The sequence below is a fragment of the Sus scrofa genome, chromosome 1 (genome assembly GCF_000003025.6).
Source record: "Sus scrofa isolate TJ Tabasco breed Duroc chromosome 1, Sscrofa11.1, whole genome shotgun sequence".
Lineage (NCBI taxonomy): Eukaryota > Metazoa > Chordata > Mammalia > Artiodactyla > Suidae > Sus > Sus scrofa.
The window spans coordinates 149,063,486-149,089,360 of record NC_010443.5 but is presented as its reverse complement, the minus strand read 5'-3'; the positions used below and the strand labels follow the sequence as shown (position 1 = coordinate 149,089,360).

General features: G+C 48.2%; 1 long non-coding RNA gene across 1 annotated transcript; it reads right to left on the bottom strand.

Annotated features, from left to right (window-relative positions):
• Positions 1,707–25,466, bottom strand: LOC110261572. The gene is made up of 3 exons (XR_002345857.1): positions 25,349–25,466; positions 24,989–25,161; positions 1,707–3,987 (listed from the first exon to the last, which is right to left on the bottom strand). It is a non-coding gene; the product is annotated as an uncharacterized LOC110261572 (long non-coding RNA).

Here is a 25,875-nt window from a genome sequence, read left to right as displayed (position 1 = left end):
CAGTGGTGATGAGGGCACATCCCCTGCAGCGTGGATACTCTGCAAGGAAGACACAGCGAGCCTATGGCCTGAAGGTCTGGCTGGAGAACCCGATAGAACGTTGAAGAAGGAAAAAGCAGAGTAGCAGAAATATTTCCTTGGAGACTAATCCAGAAAGAACAGTTTTCTACTGAGCTTGAACCAGTTAAACAGTTGCACCTCCAGGACTGTTGATGAGGACATCAGGACTTCTCTGCCGGAGTGGTTCAGTTTCAGCTTCCAGGGCAGAGGGCAGGCCGTGCACATGTGCAGTAGAACATTGCAGAGAGTGCCCGTTGCACACAGAGGAGGTTCTAGCCACATAAGTTCACTTAAATGAAGTGCCATGGAGTTCCCATTGTGGCTCAGTGGTAATGAACCTGACTAGTATCCATGAAGATGCGGGTTTGATCCCTGGCCTTGATCAGTGGGTCAAGGATCTGGAGTTGCAGTGAGCTGTGGTGTGGGTTGCAAACGTGGCTTGGATCCTGAATTGCTGTGACATAGGAAACCCCAGCCTGGAAACTTCCATATGCCTCGGGTATGGCCCTAAAAATAAAAAATAAAAATGAAGTGCCATTGCTCAGACCTTCTGGGATGCCTCAGGCCTCACTGAAAGGTTCATGCGGGGCAAGGGGGTCTCCAAAACCAAAACCTCCTGCCACAAAACACAAGCAAACACACCCACATCATCATCAAAAAAACATCCGTTTTGCTTCCTGATTTGGTTTGAGGAACCAAGTGAATATGGTAAGATGGTTGGTGTAGCACTGAAAGCTCCACTCTCATCAACTCAACCCAGAAATGTGGACCCAAAGTCCTGGAAGAAGCACAGAGGAGCTGGTGATCTTTGCTTTGTCATCTGATAGGTTACAGCTAAGACCCCACAGAGACCCAGGCCTGGCCCTGGTCACAACTGGCGGCACAGCTGCAACCCACCACCCTCCAAGCAAGGGCCTGAACTAGCGGCACAGCCTCCAAAAGTTCTGTGACCCACAGGCAGCACCTGGATCTCTCGGCCCTACCAAATCTTTTGTTTTCCCCAAACAGAAACATGGCAGAGGGATGGACCTGAAGTACCAGTTTAGAATCCTAACCCAGAGCAGGGTCTAGGAAGAGAATCAGGGAAGAAGAAAGGGCTGTAAGCTTTCACTCATCTCACTGTTTAATATTAGCCCATAATTTAAGAGATCACACAGCTCGCTTAAGCAACCTCCTCCTGTTCCATCTTGTTGAAGAATACAATCCGTTTTCTGCTCCTCTAGGGTGATATCATTTTACATGAAGAAAAAAGTTAGCTCAGATGGCAGTTATACGTTTCGGAAGCACCTTCTAATCAGGGATTGGTGATTCATTATTAGCTTCAGCAGGCGATCCATCTGACATGTAAGGGGAAAAAATTAGCAGCTGTCACTGCATGATGAGTTAATTTCCTGATAGGCCTGACACTGAAAAGCCATTTGGAGACGTGGCAGCGGCTGACGGGAAAACCTGGCGCCGCTTTATAATTGGAGATAAAGCAGGGCCGAGGGGGGCGGGGCGGGGAGGGGCGCTTATGACTGGTGCGCAGGCGCCCTCCGCCCTGGCCAAGCGCCCCTGTGTCCCGGCGCCCATGTCCCCACGCAGGCCTGCAGAGGGACCCACTGTCTGACATCCTCACGGAGAGGCGAGAGCAGGATGGTCTCCTTTTGATGGTCTTCTTGGCAGTTTTCATAATTGTTGCTCAGGCTTTCCACGGTGGGTCATGGTTTATCACCAGGAGTAGCCCCCGAAATAATATCTTGGGGACGCAAGAGGAGGCACTGAAGGTGAGGAGCATCTCCTGGGTCACTCAGCAGGAAGTGGCGCCCGGGGGCTCCCATCAGCGAACCTGGAGTCCTTCCCCATGGGCTCGACTTCCAACCAACAAGTTGGAGGAAAAAAACAAACTTTCTCTAATAGCTGGAAGATAGAAATCGGCAACAAAACTCAGTGTGAGATCAACACGCGGGGTTTTGGGGGGAAGGGACATGGTGAAGAATCCGTGTGTACAATTATAGCACAGGGGACCAAGCTGTGGGCACCTGCACCCTTCTGGGTCCCAACAAAGTGAAGGCTGCGTGGCATCCGGAAAATAAAGGTGGAGCGGTTAGCACCATGGAAGTCACCTCAGGCTTGCTTGAATTCTGGTCTGTCAAAGAAGGGAAGCAGCAGCCTCGAGGAATCCCCATCTGGAGAGACACCGCTGGTAGAGGACCCAGGTGCTCCAGGGCAGCCCGGAATTCTAGTTCCTCGTCTCCCAGTTGAGAAGGTGTGGGATAGTGCAGGCCCAGCAGGGAGATGGACAGAAACTTCTGGGCAAGCCCATGGTCACAAAGGCCTCTTAGGAGAATTACATAAACCCGGTATAAATCTCTCCATCAAAGAATCATTTGCGTGTTCCACAGCTCTGCATTTTCAATCTTTTAATAAATTCTTTGAAAATGACCTAATTTCAGCATGACTTTCACATCATGAGGAGATCATTTATCACCGAGATAAACAGAAGCATGTGGACGAATCCCACCGCCTGGCCGCTCCCAACGGCTCCTGCTACTGCTCTTCAAATGACTTCTTAAGTAGAGGGACAGAAACCAACACAAAGTAAAGGTGTGGGTTTTAATTTCTAACCTGGGTTCGTGTTTAGAGATGAGCTGTGCTAAGGCTCCTTCTGCCATGGGAAGTGGTTGGGGCACTGTAGGTGGGAAGGTGTCCCCTTGGCAGTGCTGCTCCCTGAAACCTCAGCCAATCATCACAGCTAGCCTGACCCACCTGAAAATGGAGCCAGAGCCTCAAAGGAAACGCTACTTCCTGGCAGGGTCCACCTTCTGCCTGCCTCTGCCCCTTTGAGGTGATAATGTTTTCAGAGCTGCCTGATGTGGCCCCTTACAGAGCTTGGTCTTATGAAGAACCACCTTCCTGCTGATGGTGATGGTGGTGGGGCCATGGCCACCACCCCATTCCCCACCCCCACCCCACACTTTGTTTCTCACCCTCATGGAGAAGTCCCTGCCAGACGGGGTGGGCTCTAGCCACAACCCAAGGGATGTTAACTGGGGTGCACCCCTCCTTGCCAGGGATGTGATTTGGGGGCAGGTGGGAGGTGAGGACAGAGCAGGCCCAATGGCTCCCTGCGCGCCCCTCCACGGCGCTCAGGTGACTCATTCTGTCTCTGCTTCCCCAACAGAGCATCCGTTCAAGGGCAGAGCCTGTTTGCACCTTTGCCCTCAGCTCCCACTGCAGTTTGGGACACCCTGGGCCCTCAGCCGGTCATGTGAGTGAGGGGACAGTACACGAGTTCTCTGTTCATCAGTTTTATTTTCTTACTTGCCTTCTTTTCTGGTTTGTTTGGTGTTTTTGTTGTGGTTGGGTTTTTTAAGTCAATTTTCTGCAGTAACCACAGTCTTTGGTACAAACTGAGCAGTAATGCATCGTGAACATGATTCTTACCAGTCACCTGGTTCAACACACGTTTCTCTACCTATTTCCCCCTTTTGTTGAAATGTCTCCATGAGGGGATTCCTGAGTCCAAACCTCATGATGGACCCTGAATCAGGTTCCCACGTGGATTGTCATGCATGTCAGGGTGACTTTTTGAGCTGTTCATCAACAGGAGTAGATGGCAGAAGAAGATTTCCTCTTCATTCGTAATTATCATAATCTCAAGGAAAGCATAACTCTTGGCGCCTGTGGCACCAGGCTAAATATGCTCTGTTCCATTAAAATTGGACTTCTGTTTGCTTATTCCTCATTTCTTTCTAGCCCCGAGGTCCTGGGCCAGTGCTATTTATTCCACCCATTATTCCTTGACGTGCCACGAAAAGAAATCCTGCTGTTCTTGAATGATCATGACTTTTTCTTTTCTGAGGAGATCTCTGATGCCGGCAGGAAACGCCACAGCACACATCTGTTCACCCCAGACCCTGTGCTTGCTCTTCCACAGCTGTGTCCCTTATGTGGCCGAGAGGAAGGGAGTCCATTAGAGACCAGAGAGAAGCACCGGGAAAAGAGAAGTAACAGTAGGGTTAGCTGATTCCAGGAGGCACATTCATACCCAGCACCTCTGAATCCAGGGAGCAGCCATAGCAGCTGAGATCCAGCCATACATCTTTAAGGAGCAGGTGCTGAGGGTGGAGAAGCCCTGGCAGATCCCTTGGGAAGAACAACAGGGATCCGGCAACCCCTGAGGCTGAATTTCTAGTCACTTCCTACTGTCTAAGGAAGAAGCTTATGCTCACAGCTGCGGATGCATCTGGATAGGGCAGGGCACACTTTCTCTCAGCCAGGGACTTCAGTGGTCCCACAGTGCATTTCTAAATACGATGGCTCCCGTGTGGGTGTTGTCACAACCATGGGACAGGGACGGGGCACTTCTGGCATCTAGTGAGTGGAGGCCAGAGATGCTGCCAGACCCCCTGCAGTGCCCAGGGCAACCCTCCTCAAACTGCCAGTGGGCCCTCCATCACAGGCTGAGCAGCCTTGCTGAGTCCATGTTCGCTGTGCCGCTGCCTTGGAGTAGCCCCGCCTCTGGCAGGAACGTCTGTGCCCCTCTGGTCTGCCTGCTGGGTATGTGTGTTCACTGCATGAGCCTAGGCCCTCTGAGGGGACAGGAGGCCCGGAGGTGGATGCACCACCCACCCTGCTGCCCTTGGGCCAGGCTCTCCTTCTTCCTGCCCTGCTTTCCTGTTCATCTGGAATGTTCCCTGGCCTTTCCCACCTCTTCACCTGCACACATTGCCCAGCCACCCCAGCAGCAGATTCTGCAAAGAGGGAACTCCTGCCTGCAGCCCAACAGACAGGGAACAGATGGCAGAAACCCCTGGTTCCCACCTAGTGTCTGTTGTGGGGGTCCCTCTGCCACCAAGGCTGCCCCACATTGACGTGAAGGTGGATGGTGACTTGCAGCTTCTTCCCATAAAAACTCCTGGGTTCCCTGCCCTGCATCAGAACATGACGCTGTGTCCCCTCACTGAGGTCAGTAGGCTGGCGCCTCCCTCACACGTGGTGGCAATTGGTGACTTTCAGGTGCTGTGTGATCCAGGCACTGATCCAGGCTGATTTCCTCTGCAGGGACAATAAGCAGAGGACCACCAGCTCGTCTTGACTTTCCCTCGATGCTTTTCTCCATTGTTTGCTGCCCTACCTGTTAAACCTAGAATCCTGCTCACTGATGTGTATTTCTCTGTCTTTCTCTCCTGAATACCATTTGGTTTTCCAGGCACCAAGCCCTTACCAGGACCCGCAGTCTGAGAAGAAGGCCAGCCCTGAGGTGCTGTGGTGTAAGCTTCCCGTGGGAAATGGAGGCAGAATCAGGCAGGGTCAGAGGCAAGGGCTCCTGGGACGGGGGTCTGTGCAGGCTCAGCTTTGCGGAAGGTAGGCTGGAGAAGCTGCCCAGTCAAGGGTGTTGGCACCACCAACCCCATGTCAAATCCAAGGATGTAGAACTCATGGAAGGACAGCAGGCCCCTGGGCACCAGCACCCCACAAAGGGACAGGCTCGAGGGATGGCGTGTCGCTTTGGTGAGCAGGGCTGTGGGCCATGCCATGTTCCTCAAACTGGTCATGCCTGACATATGCACTTGCAGACATCATCTGCGTGTTCAGTGCACCAGCAGTGTAATTGCACTAACACAAAAATAAGGCCATTCAAAGAATGAAAATAAAATGAACCACATTTTATCACTTGTCTGATGGAAGAAGGCCATAGGCTATATTAGGGGAAAATTCACTGTTTCAAAAAGCAGGTGTAAACTGGTATTTGAGAGAGAGCCTTCTTGATAAATTGGTGATTGGGGCCTTATGGCTTGATCTCCAGTGGTGGTGTGTTGGCTGATGTGGAGAAACATGGAGAGAGGGTGGGTCAGGCCCCAGGGCTGTGTCATCAGGACCATGTCCAGCCAGAGTCTGCAGCACAGTTTGTGAGGCGGAGCTTGGGGAAAACCACACCCCTGACCTGGAGGCCATGGGATAGCACAGGCAAGCTGCAGCATGAGACAGTGGGCCCTCATCTTTGTGGCCCTGGCTTTATCTTCATTCGAACCTATGATGACTGTAGGTGACAAGCTGCCCCAGTGAGGTTGCATCCTTGTCCGTGGGCTCTCTTTGATTTTTTTTTTTTTTTTGTCGTTTTGCCTTTTCTAGGGCTGCTCCCGCGGCATATGGAGGTTCCCGGGCTAGGGGTCCAATCGGAGCTGTAGCCACTGGCCTACGCCAGAGCCACAGCAACTCGGGGATCCGAGCCACTTCTGCGACCCACACCACAGCTCACGGCAACGCCAGATCCTTAACCCACTAAGCAAGGGCAGGGATCGAACCTGCAACCTCATGGTTCCTAGTCGGATATTGTGTTTTCTTTCTGTACCTAGTAGATCATGTGCACCCACTCCAGTGACCCTCCCCATCAGAGCACCCCAATGCCCAGCACCTCCCCTTCTTGCTCACTGCCCTTGACCCTCAGAAGGTGCTGAAGAAGGAGCTAAGTTCAGTTGTGCTAAACATTCAGGGTCAGGAGAGAAGCTGGGAGTTTGCATCTCCAGGTCCTCCCCTCACTCACCTTCCCACCCCCGCCAAGGCAGCCACACTGGGGTCATTGACGGGGGTCCCACAGTGTGATGGCTCTGTGATGGGACACGACAGCCTAGACTTCTTGGCCTCACATGTGTGCTCCCCTCACACTTCCCTCCCATCCCCTCAAAGTCACCTCCTGGCACCCACCCATCACCTGTCAACACCTTCTCAGCTGTGCACAGGACTGCACACACACTTATGTTTGTCCCCTGCCCCCACCCACAAAAGAGAGCCAGGGGCTAGAAAGGTGTAATCCCATGAAGACACAGAGAATAAGAGAGGCAGCAAGAGCAGAGCCAAAGCTGGACTTGAGGAAGGTGAAAGAGATCAGGGCAGTAGCACTAATGGAGAGAAATGAGGGAAGCAGACCCTCAGCACCAGCAAAGTGACTCTGAATCAGCCAGGGGGCCACTCATGTTCCAGAACACAGAGAAGCTCAGGCATCAGTGCTGCAGGTCGTATGGATGGTGGGGATGGGGCTGGGGCTGAAACAGGACCTAGACCTGAATGCTAAGCCAGGCATGTCCCTCCTCCACTTTCTCACCCAAGGGACACTGAGGGGTTTTTCTTCCAGAGGGACCCAATCAGGAAGGCTCTGGAGCTGGGGACACAGCAAGGAGTGGGGGATGCCATGCATAAAGTAGGATTAGGAGACACACTATGTACTGAAACCCACCATCCCACTCTCTCCCCTGATGGGCTCCAGTGCAACAGAAACCAAATATGTGACCTCTGTCAGAAGACCAGAGGGTTCTTTTTTGGAGAAATGGAACCACCCTAGAGAGAAGACCTCTATTGAAAGATGTTCAAAGGATTTCCCAGTGAAAAAGCCAACCACTGTCAGATTGCTTTGCAGCCAGGAACCCATACATAGACCCTCCATTTGGCCTTCAGACTGCACTCAAATATCGACACAAAGCCAAGAAGCATCATGAATCAAAAAGAAAAAATAGGGAGTTCCCTTCATGGCTCAGCAGTGAATGATCCCGTCTAGAATCCATGAGGATGCAGGTTCAAGCCTGGCCTGGTTCAGTGGGTTAAGGATCTGCTGTTGCTGTGAGCTGTGGTTAGGTCTCAGACATGGCTCAGATCCCTAGTTGCTGTGGCTGTGGTGTAGGCTGGCAGCTGTAGCTCTGATTTGACCCCTAGCCTGGGAACTCCCATATGCTGCAAGTGCAGCCCTAAAAAGCAAAATGAGAAAAAATAAATAATAAATAATAAATAAATAAGATGAGGAAACAAGAAAGAAATTCAGAAGTTCCTATTGTGGTTCAGCAGTAATGAACCCAACTAATATCTATGAGGATGCGGGTTCAAGTGCTGGCCCCACTCAGTGCATTGCCACGAGCTGAGGTACAGTTCTCAGATGTGGCTTGGATCCTGCATTGCTGTGGCTGTGGTGTAGGCTGGCAGCTGCCACTCTGATTCGATCCCTAGCCTGGGAACTTCCATATGCTGCAGGTGTGGCAGGAAGGAAGGAAGGAAAAAAGGAAGGTGGGGGGAAGGAAGTGGAAAGAAAGAAATAAAAATTCAGCATAAACATATTTATTTATTATTATTATTTTTGTTTTTGTTTTTTAGGGCCGCACCCATAGCATATGGAGGTTCCCAGGCTAGGGGTCAAATTGGAGCTGCAGCTGCTGGCCTACACCACAGCCATAGCCTTGTGGGATCTGAGCCACCTCTGCAACCTACACCACAGCTCATGGCAATGCCAGATCCTTAACCCACTGAGGAGGCCAGGGATCAAACCCACAACCTCATGGCTCCTGATCAGATTCATTTCTGCTGCACCACGATGAGAACTCCAGCAGAAACATATTTAAAGGAAACTTTGAAAACTGCAACCAGATGATAAGAGAATGTATATTTCCAGGAAATAATAACAAATGTCTATATTTTTTAAAGTAGCAATAATAAAACAAGAAGAAACTCCAGGAAATTAAGAATAAATTAGACACAATTTTTAAAAAATCATCCAAGGGTTGGAAAGTAATGTCAAGGAAAGTTTTCAGAAAGTGGTACCAAAACACAAAGGAATTCAATATAGAAGATCCAACAAACCAGAAAGTTAAGGTATTAATACAGGAGACCTGAAACTAAGAGAAGGTCTAGAAAGAGAAAATAGGGGAAAGAGAAAGAAAGAAATTATCAAAGAATTAATTCAAGGACATTTACCAGACTGAGTAATGTGAGCTTTCAGTGTGAAAGATGCATTAAGTGCCCAGAAAATGAATGAAGAAAATCACGCTGGCATTTCAACATGGAATTTCAGATGCCCAGAATATTCAATACTGAAAGGTGTCATAGAAAATACATAAAGAAATCACACAAAGGGATTCTGATGACATCAGACTTCTAAAAACAACCCTGGATACTAGAAATCATAAAAGGGATATCTTCAGAGTTCCCTGGTGTCCTACTGGTTATGGACTTGGCATTGTCAGGTTCCATCCCTGGCCCTGGAACTTCTGCATGCTGTGGGCATGGCCAAAAAATAAAAAATAAAGGAACAGAAAAGAAAAGGGATATGTTCAAACTCTGAAAGGAAAATTTTATTATTCAAGAATTCTATATCCAGCTAAACTATCAATCAAGTACAATGGTAGAATAAAGACATTGTCAAATATGTAATCTTTCTAAAGGTTTGCCTCTGTATGCCTTTTTTCATGAAGCTGCTGAAAGATATGCTCTTGCAAAAGACAGATTAGTCTTGGGATTCAGGGACAGAAGATCAACCTAGGAGCAACAGAGGGGATTTCTACAGTGGTTCTTATTAGAGCAGATTAAAAAAAAAAAAAAGGGTTCTAAGAAAAAAGGTATAGAAGTGATAGACAATTTGACATATTCATTTGTATGGAAAGTAGGTTAAGAATGTTTGGACAGTTTGAGAAGAATGTGTGACAGCATAATAAAAAATCTAAGCTGATAAAAATAATGGGGGTAATATTAATGCCAGTAAAAACCAAACAAGTGTATACAAAGGAAAATCAAACCACTTGTTTCAACAGAGGACAATATTTACATATATGGTCATACTACTCATATTGAAAATGAGTTTAATAAAAGTTATACTAGAGTTAAGCTGTGAGGATAGACAGAAGGGGGCAGTTAAGATGAGAATATGAAAGCCTCTGTCCTAAAGGGAAGTTAACAGACAGTGCCTCAGGTTGACACATCCATTTGAGTGTCAACAGATTGCAACAGGCATTTCTTGCCCAGATGGCAAATCCGGATGGCCACTGGCTCCCCCTGCAAGATTAACCCTAGAGAAACAGCAGAGGGAAGGGAATGAGGAGGTGGCAACAGCATGTCCTTGGAGATGTTTTGAGCTGGGTGTTGATTGGAGAGAGGGCTGGGCCCAGGGTCACAGGGCAGCCACCACCATTGTGCAAGGAAAGCTCAGAGGAGCAATCAAAGCCCGCTTTTGCTCTGCAAGAGCTTCTGACCCCTCACTACAGAATCCTGGGGCAACCACCCTGGCTCCTGGTGCAGAAATGCTTGGGGTCCAGGCGCCAGCCCTGATGGGCTGCAGCTGACACAGGCAGTTCCTGCTGAGAGGCTGCTTCTGTCTTTAGTATATGAAGAGCTGTCTCCACATTAAAACAATAATAAGTGAATAAACTTTATGATGATGTAGGAAGTGAATAGTTCTATGTTAAAAAAAAAAAAAGTGACACTTTCCTCCATCCAAGAAGCCAAGCAAACGGAATTGATTCCCATTTGACTTGACGTGCCTGGCTGGCGAGTTGGCTCCACGCCCTGCCTGTCTGCCCTGCTGCCCTGCAGGAGGAGCCCAGCAATGCCTAACGGCATCGGGAAATTGCCAAATCACTGGCCATGGAGCAGGACGTCCAAACAAAGAGAGTTTTTCAGTCCACAGTCTGTGGAATGAAAGCATTTCGTTTTCCTGGTCTCTGATGCACACATTGGCAATCCCCCCTCCTCTGGCTATTGGAAAGCAACTGAGCCGGTGGCTTCAAATGGACTGATGATAATTCCTACCAATTAGCTGTATAATAATCATCTTGGCCATATTTAGTTATCGGAGCAAGAGACTAAATTACATACTATTGCATACCAAATAACTTTTATAATATATATTTAAATAGTCAGAAACGGCCAGAAGCCACCAGTAGACTATTCACGTCTTAAATAGTTTCACTGACATACTCTGCCATCTTGAGTCTATTTGCACAATGCAGTTTGAGGGTGTAAAGGAGGGAGAGGATGGAAAAAATATACATGCTGTAACTGAGAAAGGAATGAATGGTTACCAGGAGAGAGAGCCACATGGAAGGGAACATGTCATCCAGGCCATAATGGTGGTCAGCTGCTCTCACGGCTCAAAATGACAATAAGCTTCTGTCTTAAGTTATCAGATGCTTTGGCTTCTAAAAGTGTTGTTGTTATTGTTGTTTGTTTTTGGCAGTCGAGGGTGGATGGCTCTTCCCACCCAAAGAAAACCAGAAATGAATGTAAACTGACTCTATGGGTGGCTGACCTCTGTATTTTGTTCAGTAGCTGGTGATGGTGGCCCTGTTGACCTTCAGGCTCCCCAGACCTCTGATTTGGATTCTGGATCCACAAAAACATGTTCTGTCAGGTGACGGGTCTTCCGGGTCATAGTCTCCTTCTCTACATGCAATGTGCTTTCTGCAGCTTCCCGCAGCAGGCGGACCTGACAGAGCTGGGTATAACGGTCCCCAGATGTTAGGAAGGAAAGAACACTGATGGGGGGTTGGGAAGCTCTTTCTCCCACATCATGCTTCAGAGGAAGGGACGTGAACTAAATAAAATCCTGGTCTCTCTTCTGCCCCAAGTTGAACAGCAAGTCTAGGGAGAGTTTGGAAGAACTGGCAATTGGCTCTCTTATTGAACAGCTTCTATCCTGAGGTACTGTCTGCTCTGCTGGGCCCGATTTTCCATGTGGGTGGGCTGCCCAAGGCCTACACTGGCTGGATGTGGGTCCAGAGGTGGGGTCGGACAAGTTGGTAACCCTTGTTAGCCTTGGATCTGACATGACTTTGGCATTTTATTTCTCATTTGGTTCTGAACTTGGAAGAAAAAGAAAAGAGCATTAATTTTTTTTTTTCTTTTTAGGGCCACACGTGTGGCATATGGAAGTTCCCAGGCTAGGGGTCAAACTGGACCTGCAGCTGCCAGCCTATACCACAGCATCTGCAACCTACACTGCAGCTCGCGGCCACGCGGGTTCCTTACCCACTGAGCGAGGCCAGGGATTGAACCCACATCCTCACGCTTACTGGTCAGGTTCATTACCATAATGGGAACTCTGAGGGCATTAATTTTTGACCCTCTAACTCCCCAAAGTGTAGACTTCCATTGTGGACCTGAGTATTTGACTTCCTCCCTGCAATAACAACAGTAAATGGCAGGGACAGCCCTCAGATTTCCACCCCAAAGACTGGGTCCCAGCTCTGAGAAGCATAATCAAGAATCCCAGTGCCACCTGAATGGACCGGCTGTGTCTCCTAGGACTTGGAGCAGGGGTTTCGGAAGTGTCTCAGGGCACAGCACTAACCTTTCTTATAAGAACAAATTCTGAAAGCCAGTGGCATGGCCTCCCTAGGATGACAGCAAAGGAAGCTTGTGTTCAGACCAGCAAGGCCAGAGTTTGGACTCTCTGGTTCTGCCCACCGGAGCCCGATTAGGTCTGTCTGCATGTGAGACCTGAATGCTGAATACTGAAAACTACCCACTGATGAGTCAACCCAAGACCAGCCTTCAGAAGCTACTGGTCAGCCACTTCCCTGAGTTTCCTTGGTTTTACAATGAGACTAGTACTGGGCCAGGTGCCACTATAAAGTCAAAGGGGGTTGAGACCTTGCTCTGTCCTGAGCACCCCAAATAAGATTCTGTTGAACACAGATGCATGTAAATGCCAACATCTGCACTCAGTCAACTACATGTGAACCAATGAACTGTCTCTCCAGCCAGGTCACCTGGAAATCACATCAGACTGCTAGGTTTTCATTTCCCATCTGTCTCTGAAGGCCTTGACCATGGGGCATAGCCATGAAGGTGCCTTCCATCTCTGATCTGACTTGGTCCTTGAAGGAGAAGGAGGGCATCTGGCTTGCTGGTGGTTCACCTGTGAAGAAAGGTCACAGGTCACCATGACCCCACCCCCATGGGAGCTACCTACTGGGAGCTCAGCCACCATCAGGGGTGTGCCCAGCTTCCCCCATACTGCATGAGCTCGGATGGAGCTCCAAAATCCACTTCCCTCCTGAGAACGAGATTTTACCACAGACACCCTGCTGGGACAGGGTTTGAGAACAAGGTCATAGGGGAGACAGCTGAAGGGACTCCCCAAAAATGATTAGCCTGGAGGAAAGAAGACCAGGAAGAGGCTGTCCTGAAACAGGTAGAATCAGAAGTACAAGTGGAAAGGGAAGAGACTACCCTCCCTCCCCTCCCCTCTACCCCTCAATCTCTCTCTCTCCCTACCCTCCATCTCCCACTTTTCAAGCCATAAAGTGCACTTGCACTTCTGCCTGTTGAATTTCAGCTTCTCTCTGCCTTATATTGCCTACTACTGACTACGAAGGTCATTTTAAGTCTAATTCAGCTTAAATTACTTTATTTTCTGATTGACCATTTTTTTTTTCTCCATCTAGGTCCCTCTCTCCTCCCAGGCTCCCCTCCCCACTCACCCCCATCACCTAAACCTCATTTCTCAAGGCCCTCTCCCTTCTTAACAGCTGGCCCCACAATTGGATGAAAGTGACTCCTAGATCTGCCATTTTAAAGGATAAGATTTTTATGTTCACAGCTTGGCCTTGGGGGCAGAGGGGTGGAAGAGAGGGGACCCAGGATTTCATAAGGGGCTCTGACCAGGCTCCTCCAGCTTTGTACTAGTGGTTCTAGAAGCTTCCTCCGTGCCATGCAAAGTCAGCCCCAGCCCCTCTTGTGCTGCCCACTGTGGCCACCAACTAAAGGAGGAACCTCCAAGGTAATGCAAATCTGAGAAAGAAATGTCCTGTGTGTGTTTGTGTGTGTGTGTGTGTGTGTGTGTGTGTGTGTGTGTGTGTGTGTGTGTCTCTCTCTCTCAGTGGGTTTTTCAAACACCGGGCCCTGGGATGGCAGGGTGTGCGTTTCAGAGATGCCCCCTGCCTCCAGGGTGTGGGAGGGGGCCAAGGCTGGCATGGCTTGCAAGACAGGGGTCCACAGACCCATGGCCCCAGAATAAGGAGAAGCAAATGACTGTGCCTGTGGCCAGCTGAGAGACCCTGGCCTCCCCATCCCCCTGAGATGCCCACTGGACAGTAGGCAGGCCCTCCTCCCACCTCAGACCCAGCAGTCACACAGCTCTGAAGGGAGTCTGGGTGTGTTTCAGGACAGGACGGAAGCCTTGGGGGTTGCAGATAGGAATGGAACATTCTGGAAGGCCCTGGAATGAGACACCCAGATGGAGGTGTTATCAGTTACCAGGGGCAGCCGAGGGAAACTGGGGAAAGTTCAAGGGGTGAGCAAGGTTACATGACAACAAACTTGAGCTCATCAGGCTCCCTGAGTCTGGGAGAGCCCATGTCCCCACTGCAGTCCCTGCATCATCCAGGCTGGACTCTGGGGGTGGGTTGGGGAGGTGAGGGGCTTCCCATACATGGTGGGCTTTTAACCGATGCCCTCAGCCCTGAGCTGGTGAGTCTGAGGGCTCAGGTCAGGTAGCCTGCTTCTGCTCCACTCACCAGCTGAAATCCCCAGGCCACGTTTTAGACATGGGATTAAGAAACGAATGCATTTCAACAGATTTCTGAATAGTTCCTGCCAAAGGACATTCATCTGGGGCTGTCTGTGTAGGTGAGATACACAGTCAGCCCCAGTGCTTTGTCTAGTGAGGCTTTGATATGGCTCCAGCTCTCCTTCTCTGTGCAGGGAACCCAGTGGTGTTGAGGATAAACAGTGAGCACACGGGGCCCCTTGGAGGGGAAAGTTCTACAAAGTTTGGAAGTTTTGTTTTATGTCATCACCACCCCTACTGGACGTGATTAGCAAGGATTTTAAAACAACAGTAATAACAACTGTAAACATGCACTGAATCAGCCAGAAAACGCTTTCAGGGGCTTCCCTGGTTGAAATATGCCTCTGTGTTGTGTGGTCTGCCCTGAGGGTTTGGTTGGGTCTTGAGAGGGTTCTGAGGGGTCATGTGGCTGGCTCCCTTCCCTGAAGGCCCTGGACACACAGCCTGTGCTTTACCCGTTTGGTGGGTCTTCACTGATCCCCAGGATGCACTCTCAGGGCACAGATCACTCATAACTGACATGCCCATGTTTTACTGTATCAGATGCTATCCAGTCCATTGTGGACAGGAATTCAGGTTTGGGGCAATTTAGAAATAAAACCAAAGATATGCAAAGACTTCTGTGAACATTCTTGGATGTGTCTTTTGTGTTTCAACAGAAGCACATTTCTGTTGAGTAAAAAGCTGGAATTGTTGCCTTGGTTGTACTGATTTCCTCCCCCACCAGCAGTGAGGGTGACATATATTCTGCATCTTTGCCAACTTGGTATTTTCTGTCTTTTTCATTCTAGCTACTCTGGCAAATGTGTAGTACAACTGCAATGTGATTTTAATTTGCATTTACCTCATAACTAATGCTGCTGACCAGCTTTTCATTTGTTCCTTGACCACTAGGCTATCCTTTGTTGTTGTTTTTAATTTTTCAATATTTAATTTAATGTTGCAATCTTTTAAAAATAATTTTAGAGACTTTTTTTAGAACAGTTTTAGGTTTACAAAATTGAGAGGAAGGTACAGAGATTTCCTGTTATCACCCCTGCCCACACACATGCATAGCCTCCACCATTACCAACAGCATTACCAGAACAGTACTTTTTTTTCTTTTACCAAGAATGAACCTACATTGACATATCATAATTACCCAAAGTTCATAGCTTACTTTGGGTTCACTCTTGGTGCTGTTCATTTGGACAAATATATAATGACATGTATCCATCATTATAATACCATACTGAGTAGTTTCACTGCCCTACAGTCCTGTGCTCCACCTATTCATCTCTCCCCACCCATATCCCCCCAAAATTCTCTGCTTTTGTCTCTCTGGGAATGTATTTATTTTACGTTCCCTTGTGAAAGATAGTTTTGCTGGGTGTAAGAATCTTGGTTGGTAGTTTGTTTTTTTCTTTTCTTTTCCTACTTGAATACATCATCTCACCATCTCTGGCTTTTTTTTTTTGGTTTTTAGGGCCATACTCATGGCTCATGGAAGTTCCCAGGCTAGGGGTCTAATCGAAGCTGTAACTGCCAGCCAGAGCCAGAGCCACAGCAATGCAAGATACGAGCCACATCTGCGACCTACACCACAGCTCACAGCAACACCAGATCCTTAACCCACTGAGTGAGGCCAGGGATTGAACCCGCAACCTCGTGGTTCCTAGTCAGATTCGTCTCTGCTGCACCACAACAGGAACTCATCTGGCCTCTTTCTAATGCAAAGTCAGTTGTTAATATTATTGGAGTTCCCGTCGTGGCACAGCAGTTAACAAATATGACTAGGAACCATGAGGTTGCGGGTTCAATCCCTGGCCTTGCTCAGTGGGTTAAGGATATGCTGTTGCTGTGAGCTGTGGTGTAGGTTGCAGACGCGGCTCAGATCCCACGTTGTTGTGGCTCTGGCGTAGGCTGGTGGTTACAGCTCCGATTCTACTCCTAGCCTGGGAACCTCCATATGCCACGAGAGTGGCCCAAGAAATGGCAAAAAGACAAAAAAAAAAATATTATTGGAGTTCCCTTGTACGTGATGAGTAGTTTTTCCTCTTGAAGCTTTCAAGATTTCCTCTTTGTCTTTGGCTTTGACTGTTTTGATTATGATGTATGTCTGGGTGTGGTGCTCCTTGAATTTTCCTATTTGGAATTTATTGATCTTCTGAGATGTGTAGATTAGGTCAGCTTAATGATATTCTACATTTTTCTGAGGCTCTGTTCATTTTTCCTAATTTGTTTTCTGTTCTTCATATTGCTTAAGCTCTACTTATCTTTCAAGTTCTTTCTTCTGCCAGTTCAAATCTGATGTTTTCATTTTCATTTCTATTGTACTTCCCAACTCCAGAATTCATTGAGTCTCTTATACAGTTTCTCTCTTTGTGATATTCTCTGTTTGGTGAGTAATTGATAAAATACATTCCTTTCATTATTTAAAGGTGATTTCCTTTAGTTCTTTGAAGATGTTTATTATGATGTTTCAAAGTACATTTGCAAATTCCAACATCTGGACCTTCTCACAGGCTGTTTCTATGACTTGCTTTTTTAAAAAATTATGTATATTTCTTTCATTGTGTATGAGTCACACTTTTTTTCATGTCTTGTAAATTATTTTAAAAACTTGATATTTAGGATAGTATATTGTAGCAAATCTGGATCCTGACACACACCTCCCTCTGAAACTTGTTGTTGTCTTCAGCTTTGTTTTCTTGTTTATTTTTTTAGTAACATGGATGGACTAATTCAGTAATACCTATTTCCCCTGAATTGTCCAGTCTCTGATGTCCCTGCTCATATTTTTGTCTTCATTTTTTATTTTAGATCTTCTAAAATAAAAAATGAAGCTTTAGAGCTTTTATTCTGGCTTCTTAGTTATTATCCCTGGTCAATGCAGATTTGTGACCAGCTATTAATGGGTAAGAGGTTTTGCCTACACCCCTGCACCAGTAAGTTTTTCACTTTTTACCTTCAGAGCTGTGTGTGGCTTGGAGACACATAGCAGGTTTGCAAGTTTGTTCCCTGATCAGAAGTTCCCTCTCCAGGACATCAGGGGCCACTCCTTGGGATTATACACTTAGTCTTCTTGAGCATCATGATCGCTATAATTTTAGCAGAGCTCACTCTATCTCTTGCTTTGAATTTCCTATTAAACTCCTGGCTGGCTTGCCTCTCTTGGTATCATACCCACCTGTCAGCCTTCACTGACTGTTAGCTGACTGCACTACTGTTTTCAACAATGCCCTCTGGCATGAATTTCTCCAGACCTTAGTCCAACATACTGGAGCCTGTTGGCAGGAGCAGGGTATTGCCAGTCCTTGACACTTGCCTTCCCCTGGGCAGAACCTTAGTGCTATGGAGCAGAAGCTAGGGGGGTGGGGTGAGGAAATATGGGAACTTGTGCCACTGTCCAGCTGTCACCACTACCTATTTCAGGTCTTCCTCAGTACAGAGCCATGGATGGTGGGGTTGCTCTGTGTACACTGGCTGCTGAGTCCCCTCAGGATAGCTCTTCCACCCCAGGAATATGGGGGTTGCAGGTGCTGCCATTCAGCTGCTGTGCCGACCAGAATTGTGCTTCTGCAGCATGGAGCCATGGGGGAACAGAGGACCCACTATTCACCAGCTGCCCCAGGTGATCTCCTATGGTGGAGCTGAGCACAGGCAGGGGTAGGAGGGGGACTGCCTGCTCCTGCCACCTTCTCACAGTGTAGGTTTCATGCAGCATGGAGCTGTGGGAATGGATCTGCCAATGCTCAGCCACTATTTCATCCACCCCGAATAGGTCTTTCACCCCAGGTAGCCAAGGGTGTGGGAACTGCCTTGGCTTTCAAGACTTTCTAGAACAGCTCTTCCCCAAGAAGGAGCTGGGAGGGTGGTGGTTGTGGTGATGGGGATTGCTGGGTGTAACCCATAGCTTGAATGCCATGCTCTCTCATTGTTCTTACCAAATTTCCACACATATGGTTCAATGTATGGTTCTCAGTTTGTTATAAGCCTTTTGAGTAATCTCTGGAGACGCTAAATGATTTTCATTGTTAATTTTGCCCAGTTTCATAGATGTACTTCTGGAGGAGAAATTTCCTCAATCTCCTTACATCATATTCTGGAAGTGCTACCTCTGGCTTTTCCTTTTTGTGAAGTATTTGTTCATTTCTTTCACGCATATTTCTATTGGGCTGTTTTTCTTACTGATTTGTAGGAGGCATTTTGTATATTCAATAAATGTACTTTGTTGGAAAAATCTATTGCAGCATTCTCCTACTTTACTGGTTGCATTTTTTTATTTCTTAAAGGTGTCTTTGATTGAATAGAAGTTCAAAATTTCAATACAGTCAATACAGTAATGCCTACTTTGAAAGCCACTTTAAAAAATATTTACTATTCTAAGAAATCTTCAGGCCAAAAAGATATTCTTTCATGCTATCTTCTGAAAGTTCTTTTATCTTTCGCACATAGATATGTAGCCCTTCTGGAATTGACTTTTGCTAAGGCAACCAGGTTCTTTATTTTCTCATGTGGATTTTCAATTGACTTTGCATTTTTATTGAAAATACCATCCCTTCCTCACCACACCACAATTTCACCTTTATCCAAATCAGACTGTATTTGGTGTTGACCTCTTTCTGGACAGTCTGTCCTGTTCCACTGGGAAATTTGTCTAGCCTGGCCCCAATACCACACTGTCTTATTTACTATAGCTTCATAAAAGTTCTTAATATCAAGTAATAGATGTTCTTCAGCTTATCACTTCTTTGAGATTGCTTTGGTTATTCTCAGCCCCTTTAGCATTTGCATATAAATTTTGAAATTAGTTTGTCATCTTCCACAGGAAGAAAAACAGCTGGGAGTTTGACTGGGATGGTACTTAGCCCAGAAATCAATTTGAGGAGAATTAACACCATTAGAATATTGTCTACCAATCCATGAACACGGTATGTCCCTTTATTTTTATCTCTACTTTTTTTCTTGCTTAAAAATGTTCTATAGTTTGTTGCACAGGACTTGTATAAGTTTCATTTGATTATTTCTAGATATTTATTAGATTACTTCTAGATATTTGATGTCCTTAATACTATTGTAAATAATATCTTAAAGTTTCATTTTCTGTTTGTTGCTTGTATGTAGAAATATGATTGTATTTGAATATTCACCTGGTATTCAATAATCTCTCCCCTCATTCAACTTTTTCTTTTGCAAGTAATTTAGGTTGAGTTTTACTTCATAAATAAGTATTCTTTAGGGACTAAACTTGAACTCAGCTAATGTGATTTAAGTGTGCTATGAATTTCCCTGGACTTTTTAAAATGATCATTTTTCATCTGTTTATCTACCCCTGGTGAAAACGGTTGTGTCTGTCACACTCCTCATGGGACACTGGTCCCTGCAAGGTCTGGTTCTGGTCTGTTTTGTGTGTTTGTTCATCCCTTGGATGTCACTTCCTCCCAATCCCTGGTACCCCACCATTCTCACGTGTCTCCTGTGCATTGTTTTGTTTGTTCTCTTCTTACTAGTGGGTCTGAGAGTTTCTTTGTATCCTTTTGGACTTTGGAGTTTCCTACTCGGTAAAACTGAGGCTTCAGGTTTCTTGCCCCTTGATCGATGTTGCTCTTTACCTTGTTGGTTATTAGGATTCCTGCATTTTTCTACTTGGTTTATCTCAAAATATGAGACCATAACCAAAAACATGGATCCTTCTGGCTTCTGCCCACCTGCCAGCTCATGGAGACTGAAACAGTAGGAAATCAGCCAACACCATATACGATCAGGGAAAGTCCCCAAGTTAAAGTTCATGGTCACATGTTTCTGCATGCAAACAGTGAAGAGTCCTGCTATTTCTTCTTAGCCATAGGACTGGCCTAATACTACAGCTATGGGGCAAGCTTCCTAGGAATGGTGACAAACACATGGAAGCAGTGATCGGAACAGTGCTAGTGGTTCTCTGTGAGCACCACTATGGACCAGTGCCACTAACAGAATCTCCAGCCAGCACTGTGCCATCGACATGTACCCAGTTAATAAACTGTTGTTAAGACTCCACTAATGTCTATCACCATATTAGGCTTCCTACAATAGTAGTTGCACGGTCCTTATCATGGTGCTCTAGTTCTGTAGGATGCAAGGCCAGCAAACAAACATATAGATAGGCATGTCCCGACCTTGTAAGCCTGGGAATAAAAATGTAAACCCTGATGCACGTGCTGAAAGCAAGTGCAGACCATGGCTACCAGGACATCAGGGTGTAACCTCTGGATGGGGTTCCCACACTCTCCCTGTCTCATTTGCCCTTTTACATTGGCGTTTAGTTTGTTCTTGCCCCACATATCTGCCTCAAAGACCGCTGAGTTTTCCTTTACTAGAGGTTAAAGCTACCTCCAGCCTCTAACCTAAACCAGCAAGTGAAAAATCAGAACCCCCCACCCCGCCCCCAACCTCTCGTTCCTTTGCGCTGAGTGAAGCTGTGTCCCAGACATAGTCTGCCCGCACAAGGCAGGACTCTGTGGGCACTCAAAGCCATGGGACCGTCACATTGCACTGTGTGACTGCTTTGGAATCTTTCCCAAGAGTCAGTTTCAAGAGCAGAGATGAAGGAATGTGCTGACTGACCAGAAGCACACCCTGGGGCCGCAGAGAGGGCAGGAAGCTGCATAAAGGAGAGTCTGGGGCACTGGAAGCCACATGCTGCCCAATTTCCCATTTTCCCCTGAGCCTAGCCAAAATATTTCCAATTCATTCATTAAACACCCAGCTGAGAAAATTCAAAATCAGTTATCAAATTTTTGTATTAAGTTCTACCGAGTCACATTTATTTTTATGTCTGATGTACCTGACAGCAAATAAACAGTTATTTTAAAAATTGGGTGCATCACAACACTATGACATGGCCAACCTTTAAAAAAAATGAATGATTTATTTAAAAGGTTGGATGTGTCATAGGAGCGTCTAAATCAGCAAGTGAAAAATCAGACGCCCGGCAGCCGAGCAGCCAGCAGAGAACCAACAGAGGGGCGGAAAGGGTTCTGATTAAACAGGGATGGTTTACCCTCCAAGAAATTAGAAAACAGTGTGCAAATGTGACATACCTGGCTGAAATTAAAATGACCAGAATGCATGTACTTTGCATTATCTTAAAGAATTCTTGTTCGAACCTCTCCGCAGTAACCTTTTTTGATTTGATCACAATACGTTTTTACCTGCTAATGGGTTTTAGAATGGGCCTGGGTCTGTGTTTTGCTTCCAGAAATCTTGGGGTGCTGATAGTCCTGCCCACAAATGTGTGTATGTTCGGTCTCTAGCTTCCTTGTGTGAAGATAACTACAAAATGTCTAGTTGCAGCTCAGCTCCATCAATGAGCAGAACCTGAAGGTCAAGCAGGTTTCCGTTTGCGGGCTTTCCATCTCCCAGGTTCATCCATGTGCCTCGGGGGGAAATGTAACACTTCCAGAAGAGCACTTGCCTGGGGACACTGGGGTCTTGTCCTGGTCTGCCCACTTTTAGCTGTGTGTCCTTGAGCAATGCCCTGACCCTCTCTGGGCTGTCTCTTGTTTGAGGATAAAACAATAGGTTGGATTTTGGATGCGCTTGAAGGTCCCCTCTGTTTCTAACATTCAATTCAAGACTCACATGAGTCTTAGGAATTGTAGAATCCACTCCCGATGTGTGTTTATTCTAGACCAACACGGTGTGCAGGGCACTCGGTAAATGGCTACTGGGTTGAGCTGAGCCAAGCAAGGAGGGTGAGGTGAACAGAGGGTTTCAGGCTGGCGGGGGTTGGGATCCATGATAAACACGGGCAGTCGGGAGGGTGCTGGCCTGGGGCCCATGACAGTGGGTTTCCACTTACTAGAGTCTGGGACTGGAGCCTCCAGGGCAGGTGGGCATGGAATGAGGGTGGGAGAAAGTCCAGAGAGGGGAGCTTTCTCATAAAGGATACAACAAGGACAAGTTCCCTTGTGGCTCAACTGCAAGGAGCCCAACTAGTATCCATGAGGATGTGGGTTCAATCCCTGGCCTCACTTAGTGAGTTAAGGATCAGGGGTTGCTATGAGCTGTGGTGTAGGCCGGCAGCTTGGATTTGACCCCTAGCAACAGGTGTGGCTCTAAAAAGCAAAAAAAAAAAAAAAAATACAATGAGAGCCTCTTTTGGGGGAGCTGGGGCCCCAGAGGAAATCTGTCCCTGGGGTTGGGTATGTGGAGGAAGCCTGACACTGCATCAGGTCCCTGCTGCCCCTGAGAGCCCCGCACACATCCATGCGGGCATGCAGGCTGCAGGGAAGATGTGGGGGGAGGTACTGGCACTTTTGGGAGTCCCTCCTGGCTCTGGACGTTTCTTTTGTTTAACAGAAGAGGTTCTAGCACCGTGACTGGAAGCCACAACTCTGCTCCCAGAAGGTCAGGACCCTGGGCAGGTTGGGGGACTACTGAGTGGGAACACAGGGCTGTCCACCCTCCTTTGGGGGCTCTTGGGGCCGAGTGGGGCCTGAGCCCCAAGAGGAGCCTGCCTGGGGGTCTGGGAGGCACAGGTTTTGGCAATGCACGGCCATAAACCTCCCTGTGACCCCCTCGCCGACCAGCCCCCACTTCTCCTTTCCAGCCCTCGGGGCCAAGGTGTCGCTAGAACCCCACCTTCCTGAGCGAATGTTCTGAGCCTGAAACAAGAGAAAGCATCAGGAAGTGTTTTGAAAATAAAAATAGCATTTACATGCAGGATATTATCATATTTCTAGGCTAAGATGTCACAGCTATGAAGTACAACCCTATAGTTATGACATAACTAGGGAATTACTCGTGTAGTTAACAGAACAATTTCTGTCAGCAGACAGTTCTTAGGCAAGGCCTGCACCCGGCTTACTCTAGGCCCTACTCCCCCGCTGCTTGGCTGTGGGATCTGAGCCCTTCCTGCTGTCCCCTCATTCCCAGCCCTGAGCCTGGTCTGCAGACAAGTGTGAGCTTTGCTGTGAGGGAACAGGAGCTGGGTGAGGCTGAGGGACCTCTGAAATAACAGATGACCTTCAGGGCACCTCGGAAAACCTGGGCCTCTGCTCCCGGCCCCGCTGCTCAGCAGGCGCCAGTGCTGCGCATCTCAGAAAGAAAAGAGCAGGATGACGAGGCATAGGATGACAAATAAATAGACGGCTGTCCTCCTGGCAGCAGATGCTCATCTGTCCTCCCCGATGACCTCAGTTTGCAGACAAGCCTAGGAGCTGGAGGAGTGAAGGGGCACTGCCCTCGCCCTCGGAGGGTGCATCCATCCTGTGTGGCATCCAGGCCTGAGCTGGGAACAAGGACCTCCCCATCCCCACCTGGCACCCCTCAGAAGTGGGGGTGGGAATGGGAAGGATGGGCTGTGCTGGCCTTTCTGGCACTGTCCCCCAAGGGTCACCTCCTGCCACAAGCCATCTGCTCTGCAGGCCATGCCCTGTGGACTTTGGGTCTTTGGTTTCACTTTGAGAGCCTCTGGCCTGGCTCACTTTAGTCCCTCCAGCTTTCAGGCTGCTCTGTGTTACCTCCTCTGGGAGGGGCATCCAGCCTACATCAGGACCCTGGCAATGCTGCCCAGTCACCCACAGTGTCTAACAACCCTCCCACCCCCACGCCAACCACTCACCCTCAACTGCCTGTTTCCACCAGGTGTGGGAAGACCTGCACGTTTGCTACTGCAGCCAAGAGCAGGCCCTCTCTCCCCCTCCTGTCCTAGGATATGCTTTACATGACCTGCTCTCACTGCCACCAACTCCGCCTCTGAAGTTCCTTTCTCTGGCCGTATCTCACCACCTCACTCCCAGGGCTCTGCTTGTAGTGGGATGAATTACATGTCAGCACAACACCTGAGTGAGAGGGTTCAAGCAGCCAAATCAGTTCCTTCAGACAACCTGCAGCTGGTTAGGCAGCTGCAGGATGGTTACAGCTGTTCAATCATGCAGTTTGTTGAGTGTCTGTAACTTGTTCCCCACTTTATATCCTCACCATTATCATCTCAAGACCTCAGAATGGCTACTGTGGTTCCAGACATCACATCCTCATGGGAAGACAGGACTGGGAGAAGGGATCACATTGTGTCAACGTTCATTTACTGCCAGAGTCAGTGTCTGTAGGTGTTCAGTGATTGAGGCTGAGTCACCATGCTGGCTATGGAGCGATTAGTGACAGTGGTGACGATGGTAAAGACACTGATGTTTCTGAGAAACTAATGTGTTCAGGGTTGCAGTGCTCTGCTTTGGTCTCTCTTCCTTTGTTGGACAGAGGAGAGAGAAGTCCCTTTTCAAATATCCCTCTCCATAGGGGCAAACACTCCCTGCAGAGGATCAAGGGTCCCCTGAGACCTCAAGGTGCTGGACCCTCAGTTCTGCCCTCTGCAGAGTGAAGAGAGGAGTTAGAACAACAGGATTCCTTCCAATCCTGCTGTTATCGTCTCGTGATTCTGGTGCTGGCACTTGGTTAGTTCTTCATAAATGTCTGCAGCACCAGGGGAGAAGTTTTTTGGTGTTTTGGGGAGAGAGCAAAACGTTTCCTGCAGCCTCATCGCAGACCAATACATACATGATGGAAATAAGGCTGGGTCTCTGATTATCTCTCCCTAGAGTCTGAGAGTTCTCAAGTCCCTCCTCTGCAGTATATATTTATTATTTGCAAACTCACCACTGGGCTCTCCTCGGATGCTGGATCCAGTGGGCGCAGCCGCTGCCCCTCCCGCCTCGTCATGGGCCCTGGAAGCTTCTATTCCTTCTCCGACTCCCAATTCTGCCTCCTGCCTTGGACAGGGAGCGCGTTGTGTGCTGTGTCCGGGCAGTGTGAAATATTCGTTTGGTTACCTAACGACGTTAAAAATACAATACGTATTATTTATCCTGCGCCCTCAGAGCGGGTCTTGGAACCCAGAGCCACCGCGCAGCCGGAAGTGCTCACACAGCCCCCTGCGCAGCACGTATTTTGTTTACTGGCGAATTGGGAAGATTTTTCATCCCGCTGTAAAAACGTAAATTTAAGAAGCAGCGGGACCTTGGAAAGCTCGCATTTCCCTTGGATCACGATGCCTCAACTTAGTCCCAGGAGCCCAGAGAATGACCCTGCGTCCCAGGTGACATCTGCCGCCCCCAAGGCTGCCAGGCTGTCCACTGGCCACCGAGTGGGCTCTGCCCTCCTCCGGGTGTGGACCAGAGCCGGAGCCCCGCCTCCGCCCCACCCCCACCCCTCCTCCCTTGGTCTTGATCCCTAGGAGACCCGGCAGAGGCAACGCACGGGCCTCTGAAATATTGTTTTTCCTTTGCTGCCCGGTGCTGAATCCTTTGGCTAATGGAGTCATTGGTTTATGTTCAGGGAGGCAGAGAGGAAGTCGGGCCCGGCTTTAAATTACCAGCCGGGACTCGCCGATACATCCCGCCATAGGAGCACTTGTGATTTATCCTCTGCAGCTGGAGACTGACCTTTCACTCCTGCTCTTCTCCCCCTGGGCTCTCCAGGCGGCCAACATCTTTCCCTCCTGACCTGCGGGCGAGGAGGCAGGCCGCTGGTCCTTGGCGTTCCAG